General features: G+C 39.5%; 1 protein-coding gene across 5 annotated transcripts in view; it reads left to right on the forward strand.

Annotated features, from left to right (window-relative positions):
- Positions 1-14,029, forward strand: part of NTRK3 (neurotrophic receptor tyrosine kinase 3) — a 472,049-nt gene that overhangs the window by 30,096 nt on the left and 427,924 nt on the right. The gene's annotated exons all lie outside the window — the stretch shown is intronic.

The following is a 14,029-nucleotide window of genomic DNA, read 5'->3' on the forward strand; positions in this document are numbered from 1 at the left end:
GCTATGTGAATCCTTGCCTGTTTTATTTCACTAACCTAGTAAGCATACAGCTCTTTTCTAGATTCACTCAACCTTTCCTTCCTCCTTTCTCTTCTCTTTCTCCCCCACCCTCTTCCTCTGTCTAGTGGTCTGCAATCTCAACTCTGGGACAGTCCTTCTGCCTGCCAGATGCTTCTTTTGCCTCAGGACTTGATCTAGTTTATAGATTTCCCTTGAGCAGGGATTGGTGGGGAGGAAGGGACCCTGGAGGCAGTAGGGGATGCAGCTGCGACCCACATCCCCTCCTCTCACTGCTCCTGCTTGTGATTCAGGCAGGAGAGCTTTCTCTGTCAGCCCTTGACCTGGCTACATTGCCTACCAAGGTTAGCAGGTGAAGGATGTTCCACTTGACTGACCCTGGGGAAGATCTGTCTTAGGACCCAGGGCTTGCCCTAGTTGCACATGCTGGTGGGAGAAGAGAGTGGGAGGTGTGTCTGTCTAGAAGTGCTGACATCTGGCCTCCTGCTCTGGTGATATGGTCTTTTCTCCCCCCTCTAATCGGCTATGTAACTGGAGATGTTGCATGTGTCTATCCCTTCTTTCCATGTCATACTGGCTCCCCCTGAGATTTCTGGGTTTGGGTAGGAGTCACTACCATACCATAAGGCAGACATTTACCAATGCTGCCTCATTTATGATACCAAGCATGGCCTTGCTCAATGAAAAGTGACCTATGACTCTTTCTTTGTAAATTAAAAATGGTGCCTAGATGTGTGTGCCTTCCTCAGGTGTTATCAGAAATCAAGGAACCTTTGAAATGTACAGAAAGACACTGGGAAGAAAGGTGTGACTTCTCACTGGCTCATCTGGGGACTGACTGCAAGTAGAGGTGGAAAATGTTTTTTCCAGGGCTTAACAATGGGGTGAGATTTACTGGAAGTAACTTTACTGTAGTAACCAAATATTCTGTATATGCTCACTATTCTTGCTGTTGTTGTCGGAGTTCTGGCAAGCCAGAAGAACAGGAATGTCCAGGACTTCAAATTCATTTGGTCTTTGGACATGATATCTAAGGCTTGACCCAGGGCAAAGGATACAATTAGGAATTGGTTGCAGCTCATCTGAAGTTTATGGCAAAAGGGAATTTTTCAGGATCTTTGGTCCAGTTGCTTTTCAATGCAGGAATGGGGAGGTATTGGAGATACCACCTCCCTTCCCAAGTTGGTATGAGAAGCTGTGGTTTTAATCATGGAGGTTTGTTCATGGGCTTTGGACATAGTCTCTCAGCTTTTGGCTGGAGAATGTTTAACTCCTCTGATCTCCAGACCTACCGAATACCTAATGAAGAAATCTAATGACTTAGAGCATGGGTACATTTGTTTATATACAGGTTGGAGTCTCACTCCCTTGTTATGAAGATCTATGTGTGTGTGGGGTAGTGGTTTTGTCCTGTGTTCAGAGAGCCAGATCAAAGCCATGCCTCCTTTTCTGGAAATTTGTTTGGTTACTTTCCCCCACAGAAAACCATCAGGTTGTTCTTCGAATTGGTTCATAAATCTATTACCCTACTGTTGACCCTGGTTGTCTTGAGGATATGATAGTGATGAAGAGTGTTATAGTAGAAGGAGCCTGAGAATTAGCAAGGACTTTATTTCTAGCTATCAATGTGAGGCTGGTTGTCATTGGACTTTTGGGGGATTCATTTTCCTTAGCTGTACATGAGGAGATTATACTAGGTAATCTATAAAACCTTCATTTCTAAAAATGCCTCAGACTTCTTAGTTTTCTGATCTTTTCTGCTGGTGACTGACAGTCACTGTCATTCTTTGTTGTTCAGTTGTGGCCAAGTCTTTGTGACTTCATTTGGAGTTTTTTTTTGACAAAGATAATGAAGTGATCTACCATTTCCTTCTCCAGTTCATTTTACAGATAAAGGAACTGAGGCAAATAGGGTAGGGTCACACAACTAGAAAGTGTGTGAGGCCACATTTGAACTCATAGAAGGGAGTCTTCCTGACTCCAAGGCTAGTATTCTATCCACTTCATCACCTAGCTCCCCCTAGAAGCCTTAATAAATGTTTGTTAGTTTTTTATTCACTTGAGTACTCATTGGCCGTCTTGGTTTCCTTTCCCCCATCAGATTTTTTTCATGCTGCCCCTAGGTTGGGTAGGAGGTACCATACTATGCCATATTATACCATAAAACAAACATTTCTAAGGGTAGCTTTTTGAAACCTATATGTATGTGACTAATTCAATGTTATCAAAAATCGAGGAACCTTTAAAATCTGCCTAAAGAAATGAGGAAGAAAGGGTTTACTTCTCTCCTTTATTCATTTGGGGACTGACTGCAGGTAGAGATGGAAAATTTTTAGCCCTTTTGTTTCCAGAGTTTGAGGTAAGGAATGGTTTTCTTTTTGATTTTGTAGCAGGTTCTTGGTACACAATAAACAATTAAAAATGGTAATAAATGTCTGAGATCAGATTTGAACTTAGGTCCTCTTGATTTCAGGTTGTTGCTCTTGTCACTATGTCACAAAGCTGCCCCATCACTATCACTCAATGATGGCTAAAACTAAAGATGATTTCCAGAGATGAGGGCGGGGGGAAGAAGAAACAGCTTGGATGATGAACAGTGGAATGTAGCTTCTTTGCTCAGCTAAAGGGATCATCTCTAGCGCTCTAATCATCTGTGACTTCACTCTGGAGACTGCTTTATCACTAATAATAATAAGCTCATAAATTTAGAGCTGGGAAGTATGTTAGAAGCAATTGAGTAAACTCCCTCATTTTGCAAATGGAGAAACTGAGGCACATGCTAATAAGTTTCTGTGATCAGATTTGAATTTAGGTCCTCCTGAAGTATTTGAGGCAGAGTTTAGATTGCAGGTTGTTTCTGGAGGGGGGAAAAAGTCAAGTGTTCATTCCTCTAGTTCAATGTCAAAAGAATTCAGCCTTCTGGAATTCTAGCCTGGTCGAAAACAGTATTCCTTTTATTTTTAAATTAAAACACCTAATAATCATATTTGGCATAAAAAGTTGCTCAATAAACACTTTGGATTAAAGAATAAATGAGAATGGGAAATAACAGATAAAAAGAATTGGGAAGGAGTATCAGGAATAATTATTGAGGCTAGTATAGGGAAGAGGATCCCTTTGAGGGCTTTCAAGGATAGTTGATTCAGAGCACTTTGGATGAATTACCCTTGTCCTCTAGCCAGATTACTTTGGATGGATTATCCTAGCCAGAGGAGCCACTCTTTGGTGTGCCATAGTGGATTCAATGTATGGGGACATTTTTGTCTGATCATCTAACTATGTATATGCCTGGTAGGTCTCACAAGTTCTCATAGATATGAAAATGAAGATATTTTTATATTTGGGGGTATGAGAGAAGATCTACTTATGAGTAATTATGGTTTTTATTTGTGCTCTGGGGAATGTGCATGAATATAAAAAATAAGAATTGGGAAACCCTAGTTCTAAGTACTTCATGAGCTTCATCAACCCATAGCCTTCATTGTTGTGTCAACTTTATTTCCATTTTGCAGGTGAGGAGATAAACATTTAAGCCAGGATTCTAATGGACCAAATTGTTTACTTCACAACTTATTGAATGTTGTTGACTGGTCATGGGGAGTGGTGGTTGTATGTGCCTATAGTCTTAGAGATGTGTTTTTGTGTATGTGTGTCTGTATATATATGCACATGTTTGTATGTATGTATATGTAAGAGAAAGATAGAGAGAGAGAGACAGACAAACAGAAAGAAAAAGACAGGGAGGGAAAGAGAGAATATAGAAGCATATTATCTGTGTTGGAAGTATATTATTCATAGACTTGTTTTGTGGGCTATAAAGCAGTGTGTGTGTGTGTGTGTGTGTGTGTGTGTGTGTGTGTGTGTGTGAACATTTTCAGATTTAGATTTCAACTCAGCCTGGGTGACACATTCTCCTCCCCCTTGCTTTGCACAGAAGTTTACTTTTAGGTTCATTTCCTTAAGCTTGTCAGTCCTGGGAAGGTCAGGAAATTCCAATCTCATCCAAGGTGTATGAGAGATTCACTTATTCTGTTTGCCATCTCTCTAGTGCCACATAAGCTGTATTGATAAATTAATCTCATATTGTTGGGACTAAACGACCCTGCAATTTTTTCTACTATGTGGTCTAATCTATCTTGACAGCTGTGTCATTAGTTTATATTTGTTGTAATCTCATTCTCAGGGCTGGTCATTGTGAGTTGTTGGGTAGCTTCTTCTATCCTCTTTCTCCTCCCTCCCCCCTCCTCAAGCAACCAGGCAAGGAAGGTGCCCTGAAGCTCTCTCAATGTCAGACTTATCTGGACTCTCAGCCCAGATCCTATTCTCCCCTGAGGGAAGAGAGGGTAGGGATGGTGAGGGAATAGGGCATGAGGATGCCAGGGAGTGGATGAGAGGGAAAAGGAAATGCTCAGAACATTTGCCTGTCTGTGAAGGGGGTTGTCTTACAGAAGTCTCATTCTCAGGATGGAGAAAGTCAGCCTGGTGGAGATGAGGAGATATTTGAGAAACATTCTGATGACTGCTTTGGGGGCCGGGGCTTGGGGTAGGTATAACCCCTTTGCAAAATCTCATTGGAGAATGAGCCAGGGATCTTTGCTTTCAGGGCCCTCTTGTCACTCTGCCCTGACAAGATAACACTGGCACTAAATTCTTTCTCTTTAGCAAATGAGACTAGGGACATGGTTACATTCGTGGCTTTTCACATAGATTCTTTCCTCCTCTCCTCAGCTGGATCCCCTGTCACATGGCTCCTTTACCACATGAGAGAGGGGTTTGTGTGTGTGTGTGTGTGTGTGTGTGTGTGTGTGTGTGCACATGCATGGGGGTGCTTTCAATTTGCCTGTGTGGTATTATAGTGTTTTTGTTGCTCCATTAGTGTGCTGAGGTCTGGGAAACCTTATACAGTACATGCATTCATCATCGTCATCACCCCTGCTACTCTTCTTTTTATTATTATTATGGGTCCCTGGGTCCCAAATTATTGGTCCTTTTGATTATTTCTCATCCTGAATTCAAGCCTAATAAAATGCAGCTGGGTCTTTTTGGAGGAGGATTTTCCTTAGGTTAGGAGGCTCCTTTCCCATTTCCCCTTCACTGAACATTGTGTACATTTAAGGTTGGTGATTATAATAGAAGGAGGGAAATGGAGAAAGAGACACACAGAGAGAAACAGAGAGAGAGAGAGATACACACACACACACACAGAAAGGGAGAGTGACAGAGACAGAGACAGAGGCATACATACACACAGACAGGAGAGAGAGAGAGAGAGAGAGAGAGAGAGAGAGAGAGAGAGAGAGAGAGAGAGAGAGAGAGAGAGTTAGTTCTCTACTTGAGTGGGTTTCAAACTTTCCTTCTGTTTATTTATAGGATTTTGGAGGGGCCTCCCCTAAACTTGGGGGAGTGGAGACCTGGAGGTTTGTTGCATTTGAAAGAATGGGAAATCATTACCCCTTTACTCATAACCCATTTGACAATGATGTAAAATAAAGCTATCTCTGATTCATTCTGACATCCAAACCATTTTTCTCTTTATTTCTCAGAAGGGAATTGATGAGTGAAGACCATGAAACTTCAAGCCACTGGAACCTTTGTCTTTGAGCCTCATGACTTAGTTCTGAAGTCATTGTGCAAACTTTTTGTGGGGATTGCAGAATGTTAACTGAGTTCCTAACTGGGGGTCCTGACTTTTCTAGGTCATCTTTGAACTTCAGGGTATCATGGCTCTTCCAGATGTAAAGTATAGGCTGGAGGATGTGGCAATAGTATGGTTGCATAACCTTGCAGCTGATATTAAACAATTTGTGGCAGAGAATTCAAGCCCCTTTTGACTATTTGTTATTAATTACTCTTCTTTGAAATTAGGGGAGAATCTGTCTTTGTGTAATGGGCTCCCGTCTCTTCCCAGGAGAGTATATACACATGAGCAACAACAAGCCTGTTGCATGTTGTGCCTTTGTTTACACATTTTCATCTTGTGTTGAGAGAGTCCATCTTCTGTAATTGTTGCTAGGGGGTGTTGCTATGCTATCTGCCAACCAGTGGTGTTTGGATGAGACAAGGTGAGTGATGTCAGTCCTACTTCAATACAAATGTCAGGAGGAGATGAACTTGGCACATTAGTTGAGGACTCTGGGTGGAGAAAGGTGGGCTCTGCCAAGATTGGAGGACCTGGGGGCTCTTGCTTGTTTTTCCCTCCTCTTGTGGGCTCTAGGGCTCTCTAACCCACAGTCACCATTAAGAGTTAATGTAAAAGCCAAACTCTCATCCAGGGCAACGGATATATCATTCTGATGCTGGCAGATCAGTGGTGGAGCTGTCAGCCTGTGTGGAAAACACATACATTTCTTACCCATCTGTTGGAGGTTTCAGAAAACAGAAAAAGACCAGGGTTTGCTCCAGCACTTTTCAGACATGTGAAGACTGGAGGCAGCTTTTCCCCAAGGACTCAGGTCCTTAGCTTGTGCTGAGATTGGGGACATCAGGGACTTCCATCTGCCTAGATGGCAGTGCCATCCTCCACATTCTACCAGGGAGAACTGCTTATCACTTTCTCTTGAGCAGGGCACCTCCAACAATTCTTAGCTCCCCAGGCCTCTTGAGACTGGCTGTTTACACTCATTTACTTGGAAAGAATGGATTTATCTGCACAGTTCCTTTGTTAGTCATTTTTTTTTGGAGGAGCTCACAAGGGAGAGTCATAGGATCAGGTTTTAGAACTGAAAGGTTCTTACAGATTATGTAATCTGATATTGTCATTTACCCAATGCCATGTAGTGAGTAGCAAAATATAGGCTTGGTCACTCTGACTCCAAAGTCTTATCTACTGAGCTCTGCTCCCCCTCATCATAATTTTCTTTACATATCCTGGAGAAGTGAGAGACATACTTTTCACTTTTTCCATTTAGGGACACTGTGATTCTGAATATCCTGAAATATAGTGACTTTCCCAAGGCCACATTTCAGATTGGGATGTACCTGGGTTGGAAGCCTTCTCTTTCCCCAAGCATGGGAATGAGGCTTGAACTTGTTGTGCTTGTGGTCTGATTAGATGTTCTTGGTGACACCAGCAGGATGGCCATAGGAGAGGGGAATTCTATGGATCCTGGGAAATTCCAGATGCCAGACAGTAGTCTAGCCCCAGAGACTACCATTCCCATACTGTTTCTGATTCTGAGACCAAAGAGCAAATCAGAAGTGTTTACAGAAGGCAAGTCAGCCAGGCCAGTTCCATTGGCTGAGCTTAGATTACAGGGAACTCTCCATCTGTGACTGTGTCCACTTGATGCAGCCCTTGGGCAGTTAGGGAGAAATACTTGCCAGGTTCAGTGGTGGCATTGTCAAGTTTGATCCCTGGGGGAGCTCTCCCTCTACCCTCTGACTTTGAGCTTTGCCAGCTCTGTGGCAGAGTAGGCTGTTTGAGAACCTTTTCTTCTCCTGAAGTGAATCCCCACCCACCCACCCCCATCCCCTCCACCTAACCAAGAGGCCAAGGCAGATCATATCTAGCTGTGAAATGAACACCTTGCTCTGCCATCTGTTGTTTTCTATATACAACACAACACAACAATGGTCATAATCCTGGATCCTGAGCAATGGGGATAAGAGATGCCATTCCCTCCTGCCCCCCAGACAGTACTAGAATAAAACAATAATAATAACAATAAAACAACAAAAAACCAGTGCAGCTGATACATAGAAACTCTTTTAGGTCTCAGCTGTTTAAGATCCATGGGGTTAACACAATTTCTTTCAAGCCTTACTGCCCAAAGTCATGCAACTCCATGCCCAGTCTCTCTCTCTCTTTTTTTAAAGAAAGATTTTATTTATTTTTGAGTTTTACAATTTTTCCCCTTTTCTTGTTTCCATCTCCCCACCCCCCATAGAAGACAGTCTGTTAATCTTTACATTGTTTCCATGGTATGCATTGATCTAAGTTGAATGTGATGAGAGAGAAATGATAATCTTTTTTTCTTTTTTTAGTTTTTGCAAGGCAAAGGGGTTCAATGGCTTGCCCAAGGCCACACAGCTAGTAATGATTAAGTGTTTGAGGCCGGATTTGAACTCAGGTACTCCTGACTCCAGGGCTGGTGCTCTATCCACTTCGCTACCTAGCTGCCCCGAGAAATCATATCCTTAAGGAAGAAAAATAAAGTATAAGAGATAGCAAAATTACATAATAAGGTAATGGGTTTTTTCCCTCTAAATTGAAGGAAATAGTCTTTGGTCTTTATTCAAACTCCACAATTCTTTCTCTGGATACAGATGGTATTCTCCATCATAGGTAGCCTAAAATTGTACCTGATTGTTGTACTGATGGAATGAGCAAATCCATCAAGGTTGGTCATCACCCCCCATGTTGCTGTTAGGGTGTACAGTGTTTTTCTGATTCTGCTCATCTCACTCAGCATCAGTTCATGCAAATCCTTCCATGCTTCTCTGAATTCCCCATCTCTCTTGGTTTCTAATATCCATAAGATACATATACCACAGTTTATTAAGCTAGTTCCCAATTGATGAACATTCACTTAATTTCCAATTCTTTGCCACCACAAACATTTTGTACAAGTGATGATTTTATCCTTTTTCATCCTCTCTTCAGGGTATAGACCCAATAGTGGTATTGCTGGATCAAAGGGTATGCACATTTTTGTTGCCTTTGGGTGTAATTCCAAATTGCTCTCCAGAAAGGCTGGATGAGTCCACAGCTCCACCAACAATGCATGTGTCCCAGATTTCCCACATCCCTTCCAACACTGATCATTGTCCTTTCTGATCATATTGGCCAGTCTGAGAGGTATGAGGTGGTACCTCAGAGATGCTTTAATTTGCATTTCTCTAATAAGTAGTGATTTAGAGCAATTTTTCATATGACTATTGATCACTTTTATTTCATCAGCTGTAAATTGCCTTTGCATATCCTTTGACCATTTGTCAATTGGGGAATGGCTTGTTCTTTTGAAAATTTGATTCAGTTATCTGTGTACTTTAGAAATGAGTCCTTTGTCAGAAATACTAGTTGTAAAAATTGTTTCCCAATTTACTACATTTCTTTTGATCATGGTTACAGTGGTCTTGTCTGTGCAAAAGCTTTTTAATTTAATGTAATCAAAATTATCTAGTTTGTTTTTCACGATGTTCTCCATCTCTTCCTTGGTCATTCCCTTTCCATTGCTCTGACAGGAAGACTACTCCTTGATCTTCTAGTTTGCTTATAATATTGTTTTTTTTATGTCTAAATCCTGTATCCATTTTGATCTTATCCTGGTGTAGGGTGTGAGGTGTTGGTCTAATCCAAGTTTCTTCCATACGAACTTCCAATTTTCCCAACAGTTTTTAATAAAAGAAAGAGGGTTTTTTTTTGTTTTTGTTTTTTTGCAAGGCAATGGGGTTAAGTGGCTTGCCCAAGGCCACATGGCTAGGTAATTATTAAGTGTCTGAGACCGGATTTGAACTCAGGTACTCCTGACTCCAGGGCCGGTGCTGTTATCCACTGTGCCACCTAGCCGCCCCAAAGAAAGAGTTTTTATCCCAGTAGCAGGACTCTTTGGGTTTATCAAACAGCAGATTACTACAATCATTTCCTGTTATTGCACCAGGTCTATTCCACTGGTCCACCACACTATTTCTTAGCCAATATCATACAGTTTTGATGACTGATGCCTTATAATATAATTTTAGATCTGGTAAGGCTAAGCCTCCTTGTTTTGCATTTTTTTCATTGAGTCCCTGAAAATTCTTGAATTTTATTTCTCCATATGAATTTACTTACATTTTTTTCTAACTCTAAGTAATTTTTTGGAATTTTGATTGGTAGGGCACTAAACAAGTAGTTTAGTTTTGGTAGAAATGTCATTTTTATTATATTAGCTTGACCTATCCATGAGCAGTTGATGTTTGCTTTAGTTATTTAAATCTGATTTTATTTATGTGAGATATGTTTTGTAATTGTTTTCAGTTTTTGAGTCTGCCTTGGCAGGTAGACTTCCAAGTATTTTATACTGTCTGAGGTTACTTTGAATGGGATTTCTCTTTCTAACTCTTTCTGCTGTATCTTGCTAGTCATATATAGAAATGCTGAGAATTTATGAGGGTTTATTTTCTATCCTGCGACTTTGCTAAAGTTGCTAATTATTTCTAGTAGCTTTATAGATGATTTTTTGGGATTTGCTAGGTATACCATCATGTCATCTGCAAAGAGTGAGAGTTTTGTCTCTTCCTGCCCAATTCTAATTCCTTCAATTTCTTTTTCTTCTCTTATTGCTGAAGCTAACATTTATAATACAATATTGAATAGTAGTGGTGATAATGGACATATTTGTTTCATCCCTGATCTTACTGGGAATGCTTCTAGCCTATCCCCATTGCATATAATGCTTGTTGATGGTTTCAGATAGATACTGCTTATTATTCTAAGGAACAGTCCATTTATTCCTACACTCTCTAGTGTTTTTAGTAGGAATGGGTGTTGTATTTTGTCAAAAGCTTTTCCAGCATCTATTGATATGATTTCTGATAGGTTTGTTATTGATATAATTAATTATACTAACAGATTTCCTAAAATTGAACCAACCCTGAATTTCTGGGATAAATCCTATTTGATCAGAATGTATTATCCTAGTGATAACTTGTTGAAATCATTTTGCTAAGATTTTATTTAATGAATTAATTAAATTTATTTATTTGCATCTATATTCATCAGGGAGATAGGCCTATAATCTTCTTCCTCTGTTTTAACTCTTCCTGGTTTAAGTATCAGCACCATATTGGTGGCATAGAAAGAGTTAGGCAGAGTTCTGTTTTCACCTATCTTTCCAAAGAGTTTATATAGAATTGGAACCAATTGTTCTTTAAATGTTTGATAGAATTCACTTGTGAAACCATCTGGCCCTGGAGATTTTTTTTCTTAGGGCATTCAATAATGGCTTGTTGAATTTCTTTTTTCTGAGATAGGATTATTTAGGATTTTTAATTTGTAAATATTCATCCATTTCCCTTAGATTGTCAAATTTTTGACATAGAGTTGGGCAAAATAATTCCGAATTATTACTTTAATTTCCTCCTCATTGGTAGTGAGTTCACCTTTTTTTCATTTATGATACTAGCAATTTGATTTTCTTCTTTCTTTTTTAAAATAAAATTGACCAGAGGTTTATCAATTTTATTGTTTTTTTTCATAAAACCAACTCTTGGTTTTATTTATTAGTTCAATAGTTTTCTTGCTTTTGATTTTTATTAATTTCTCCTTTAATTTTTAGAATAATGCTCAATCTCTTTACAGAAAAAAAAAATACTTTTCTCATTCTATTCACCCCTTTCCCCCAAATCTGACTTCAGGCTCTCTCTCTCTCTTGCCCCCATGCTGGTCACCAATCCCTTCTGACACCCGTAGGGCAGCTGTTGCCATGGTAACATTAGATGTGTCCTTACAACGTTAACACCCCCATGGGTTTCCAACAACTGAGATATTGTCCTTCAGCTCTAAGATTCTCTGTGGCAGGGTTTGTCTGACTCCCACAGTCTCCTCTCCTTCCACCAAACCTGCCTTTCACTGTCATTCTCTCTATTATCCCATACTTGGTGGTCTTTTCATTTTCTTTCTATTATTCTTTCTCTCCTTTTTGCTTTCCCCCTTTCCTGTATTTTGTTTCTTGTTTCTGTTGCTCAAAAACATTTGAGGATTAGAGGTGAGAATGTCCATAGAATGGGGAGAAAGGGGAAGAAGTATTCCCCCCCCCACCAGAATCTTGGTAGTTTTGAATCCAAGCATTTTTTAAAAACATACTATATTTCATTTGATTTTTATAATAACTCTGAGGTAAATATATATATATATATATTATACATACATATATATATATATTCATAGGCAACATGCCTATGAAGTATAACCAGGGGCACAGTAGATAGAATACGGGACTTGGAGTTAAAGTCCAGTCTCAGATATTTATTAGCTGTATGACCCTGGGCAGATCATTTTACTTCTTTTTGGAGATAATAACAACACCTATTTCCCAGGGTTGTTTTGTGGTAACACTTTGGGTAAAGTGTTTTGCATCTTAATAAAGCACTTTATAACTGCTAGATATTATTTTACATCTTATAGGCATTATTATCCCCATTTTTTAGATGAGGAAATAGGTTAAATGATTCGCCCTTGTTTGTACAATTCGTTAATAGTTGTAGTGGCAGCAAACATATGTGTTCACTCCAAGGCCAGATTGTTAACCACTGTGTCACACTTTCTCTGTAGAATCACAAAGGTCTTAGTTGAAATTCTGTCTCTGATCTTTACTTATATGGTATGTATGACTCTGGATAATAACCTTAGCATCAATGCTTTTCAGGAAAGAAGAACACATCTACTAAGACAGAGAGGGATAGGTGGAGTAACCTCCACTTGCTAATGGAAATGAAAAATCCTTCATGTGTCATATATATGTGACAATATTATCCTCTTGGAGTTTGGGTTAGAACTTATATGGCAACATTTGGTTTGAGTGATGGAATCCATTCAGATACAGTGGAAAGAACATTGTATTATGGGTCAGAATTCCTGGGGTTTTTTTGAACTTTGGCAGGTCATTTAAACTTTCCAGGTGTTCCCTTCCTTATCTGTAAGATAAAGGGATTGAAAGAGGGATTTTTAAAAGTCTTTTGTAGTTCTAGTTCATATGTTCCCATTTTAATTGTTTCAATTATTGAGCAGTCATAGTTAGAATTCCTAATCCTTCACTTTAGGTTTGCTTAATCTAGCTCTGCAGATATTTTTTATTCCCACACTAGCCTTCTTTTATTAATTCTGTCCATCTGCTCCTCATGTTTGTTAACTCTCTCTTTTTTCCACTCTTTGCAACATCATAATGCAACCTTGTATGGATCTGGCATCCAAAGATGTTTGTTGAATGAATGAATAAATGTGAGTGTCCTTCTTCAGGCTCAAATGGGTCCATGTTTGCACCGGAGTCAGTTATTCTGGTCTGGATGCATCCCCAATGGGGGTAACTCCTTTCTCCTTTCTCTCTAGTAGGAAGCACAGTTTGAATTTGGATTTGCCAAGCAATCTTTGAAAAACTTGGATGTTTTCCTCTGATTAACTGCCATTCTATTGCTTTCTAAGGCTAAAAAATGCCCAGAGGTGAAAAATCAAAAAGGAGAAGGAAGGAAATGAAGAGCATGGGATTTGCTTCATTCATTCATTCATTCATTCATTCTTTGAATCAATCTGTCTTGATCACCTCCTCTACCCCAAACTCTGGAAATATGAAGTTGAGTAAGAAGTCAAATCATCCAAAGAACTAAGCATTTATTAAAGGAACATTATGTGCTAATCATTGTATGAAGTACTGGAGCTAAATGCAGGTGAAAAGAAAAACAGAATATTGTGATAGGTAGTATGATACAGCAGAATGAGCTTTGGAGTTGAAGTCAAAGGACCCAAGCTCAATTCTATTTCTTGGGTGTGGGAAGGATGTTGGGCGATTCACCTCTCCTCTTTCAATTGCAATCTCCTTATTATTAAATTGACTAGGTCTTTTCCAGCTTTAAATAGAATTTTAAGACACGACCTGTGCTCTCAAAGGGTTTATAGTAGGTAGGAAAAGACATACACTTTGAATAGCTGCAGTATGAGGTGGGAGATGAAAAGTACAGAATGAATGCTACAAGAACTGAGGAGGAAGAGACTAATTATAAAAGGGGAGGAAGGCTTTGTGAAAATGGTAACATTTGAGTTCGAAGGTTGAGTAAGGTTTCAAGTAGGAAGCAGCAAGAATTTTTCAGGTCCAGTGATCCCTGATGGTTCTACTTAGGTTTTTTTATTTTCTGCTTAACCTATCTTAGTGAGTAAAAAAAGATCCAATAATTCACACTTTTTAGCTAATCTGTCATTTTAGAGTTCATAAAATCATGAAGCTTTATGCAGACAGATACAAGTTGTATGACTATGGATAATTCATTTACTCTCATGGCCTCAGGTTCCCCATCTCTAAAATAGGGAGAGTAATATTCA

The sequence above is a fragment of the Macrotis lagotis genome, chromosome 4 (assembly GCF_037893015.1).
Source record: "Macrotis lagotis isolate mMagLag1 chromosome 4, bilby.v1.9.chrom.fasta, whole genome shotgun sequence".
NCBI lineage: Eukaryota > Metazoa > Chordata > Mammalia > Peramelemorphia > Peramelidae > Macrotis > Macrotis lagotis.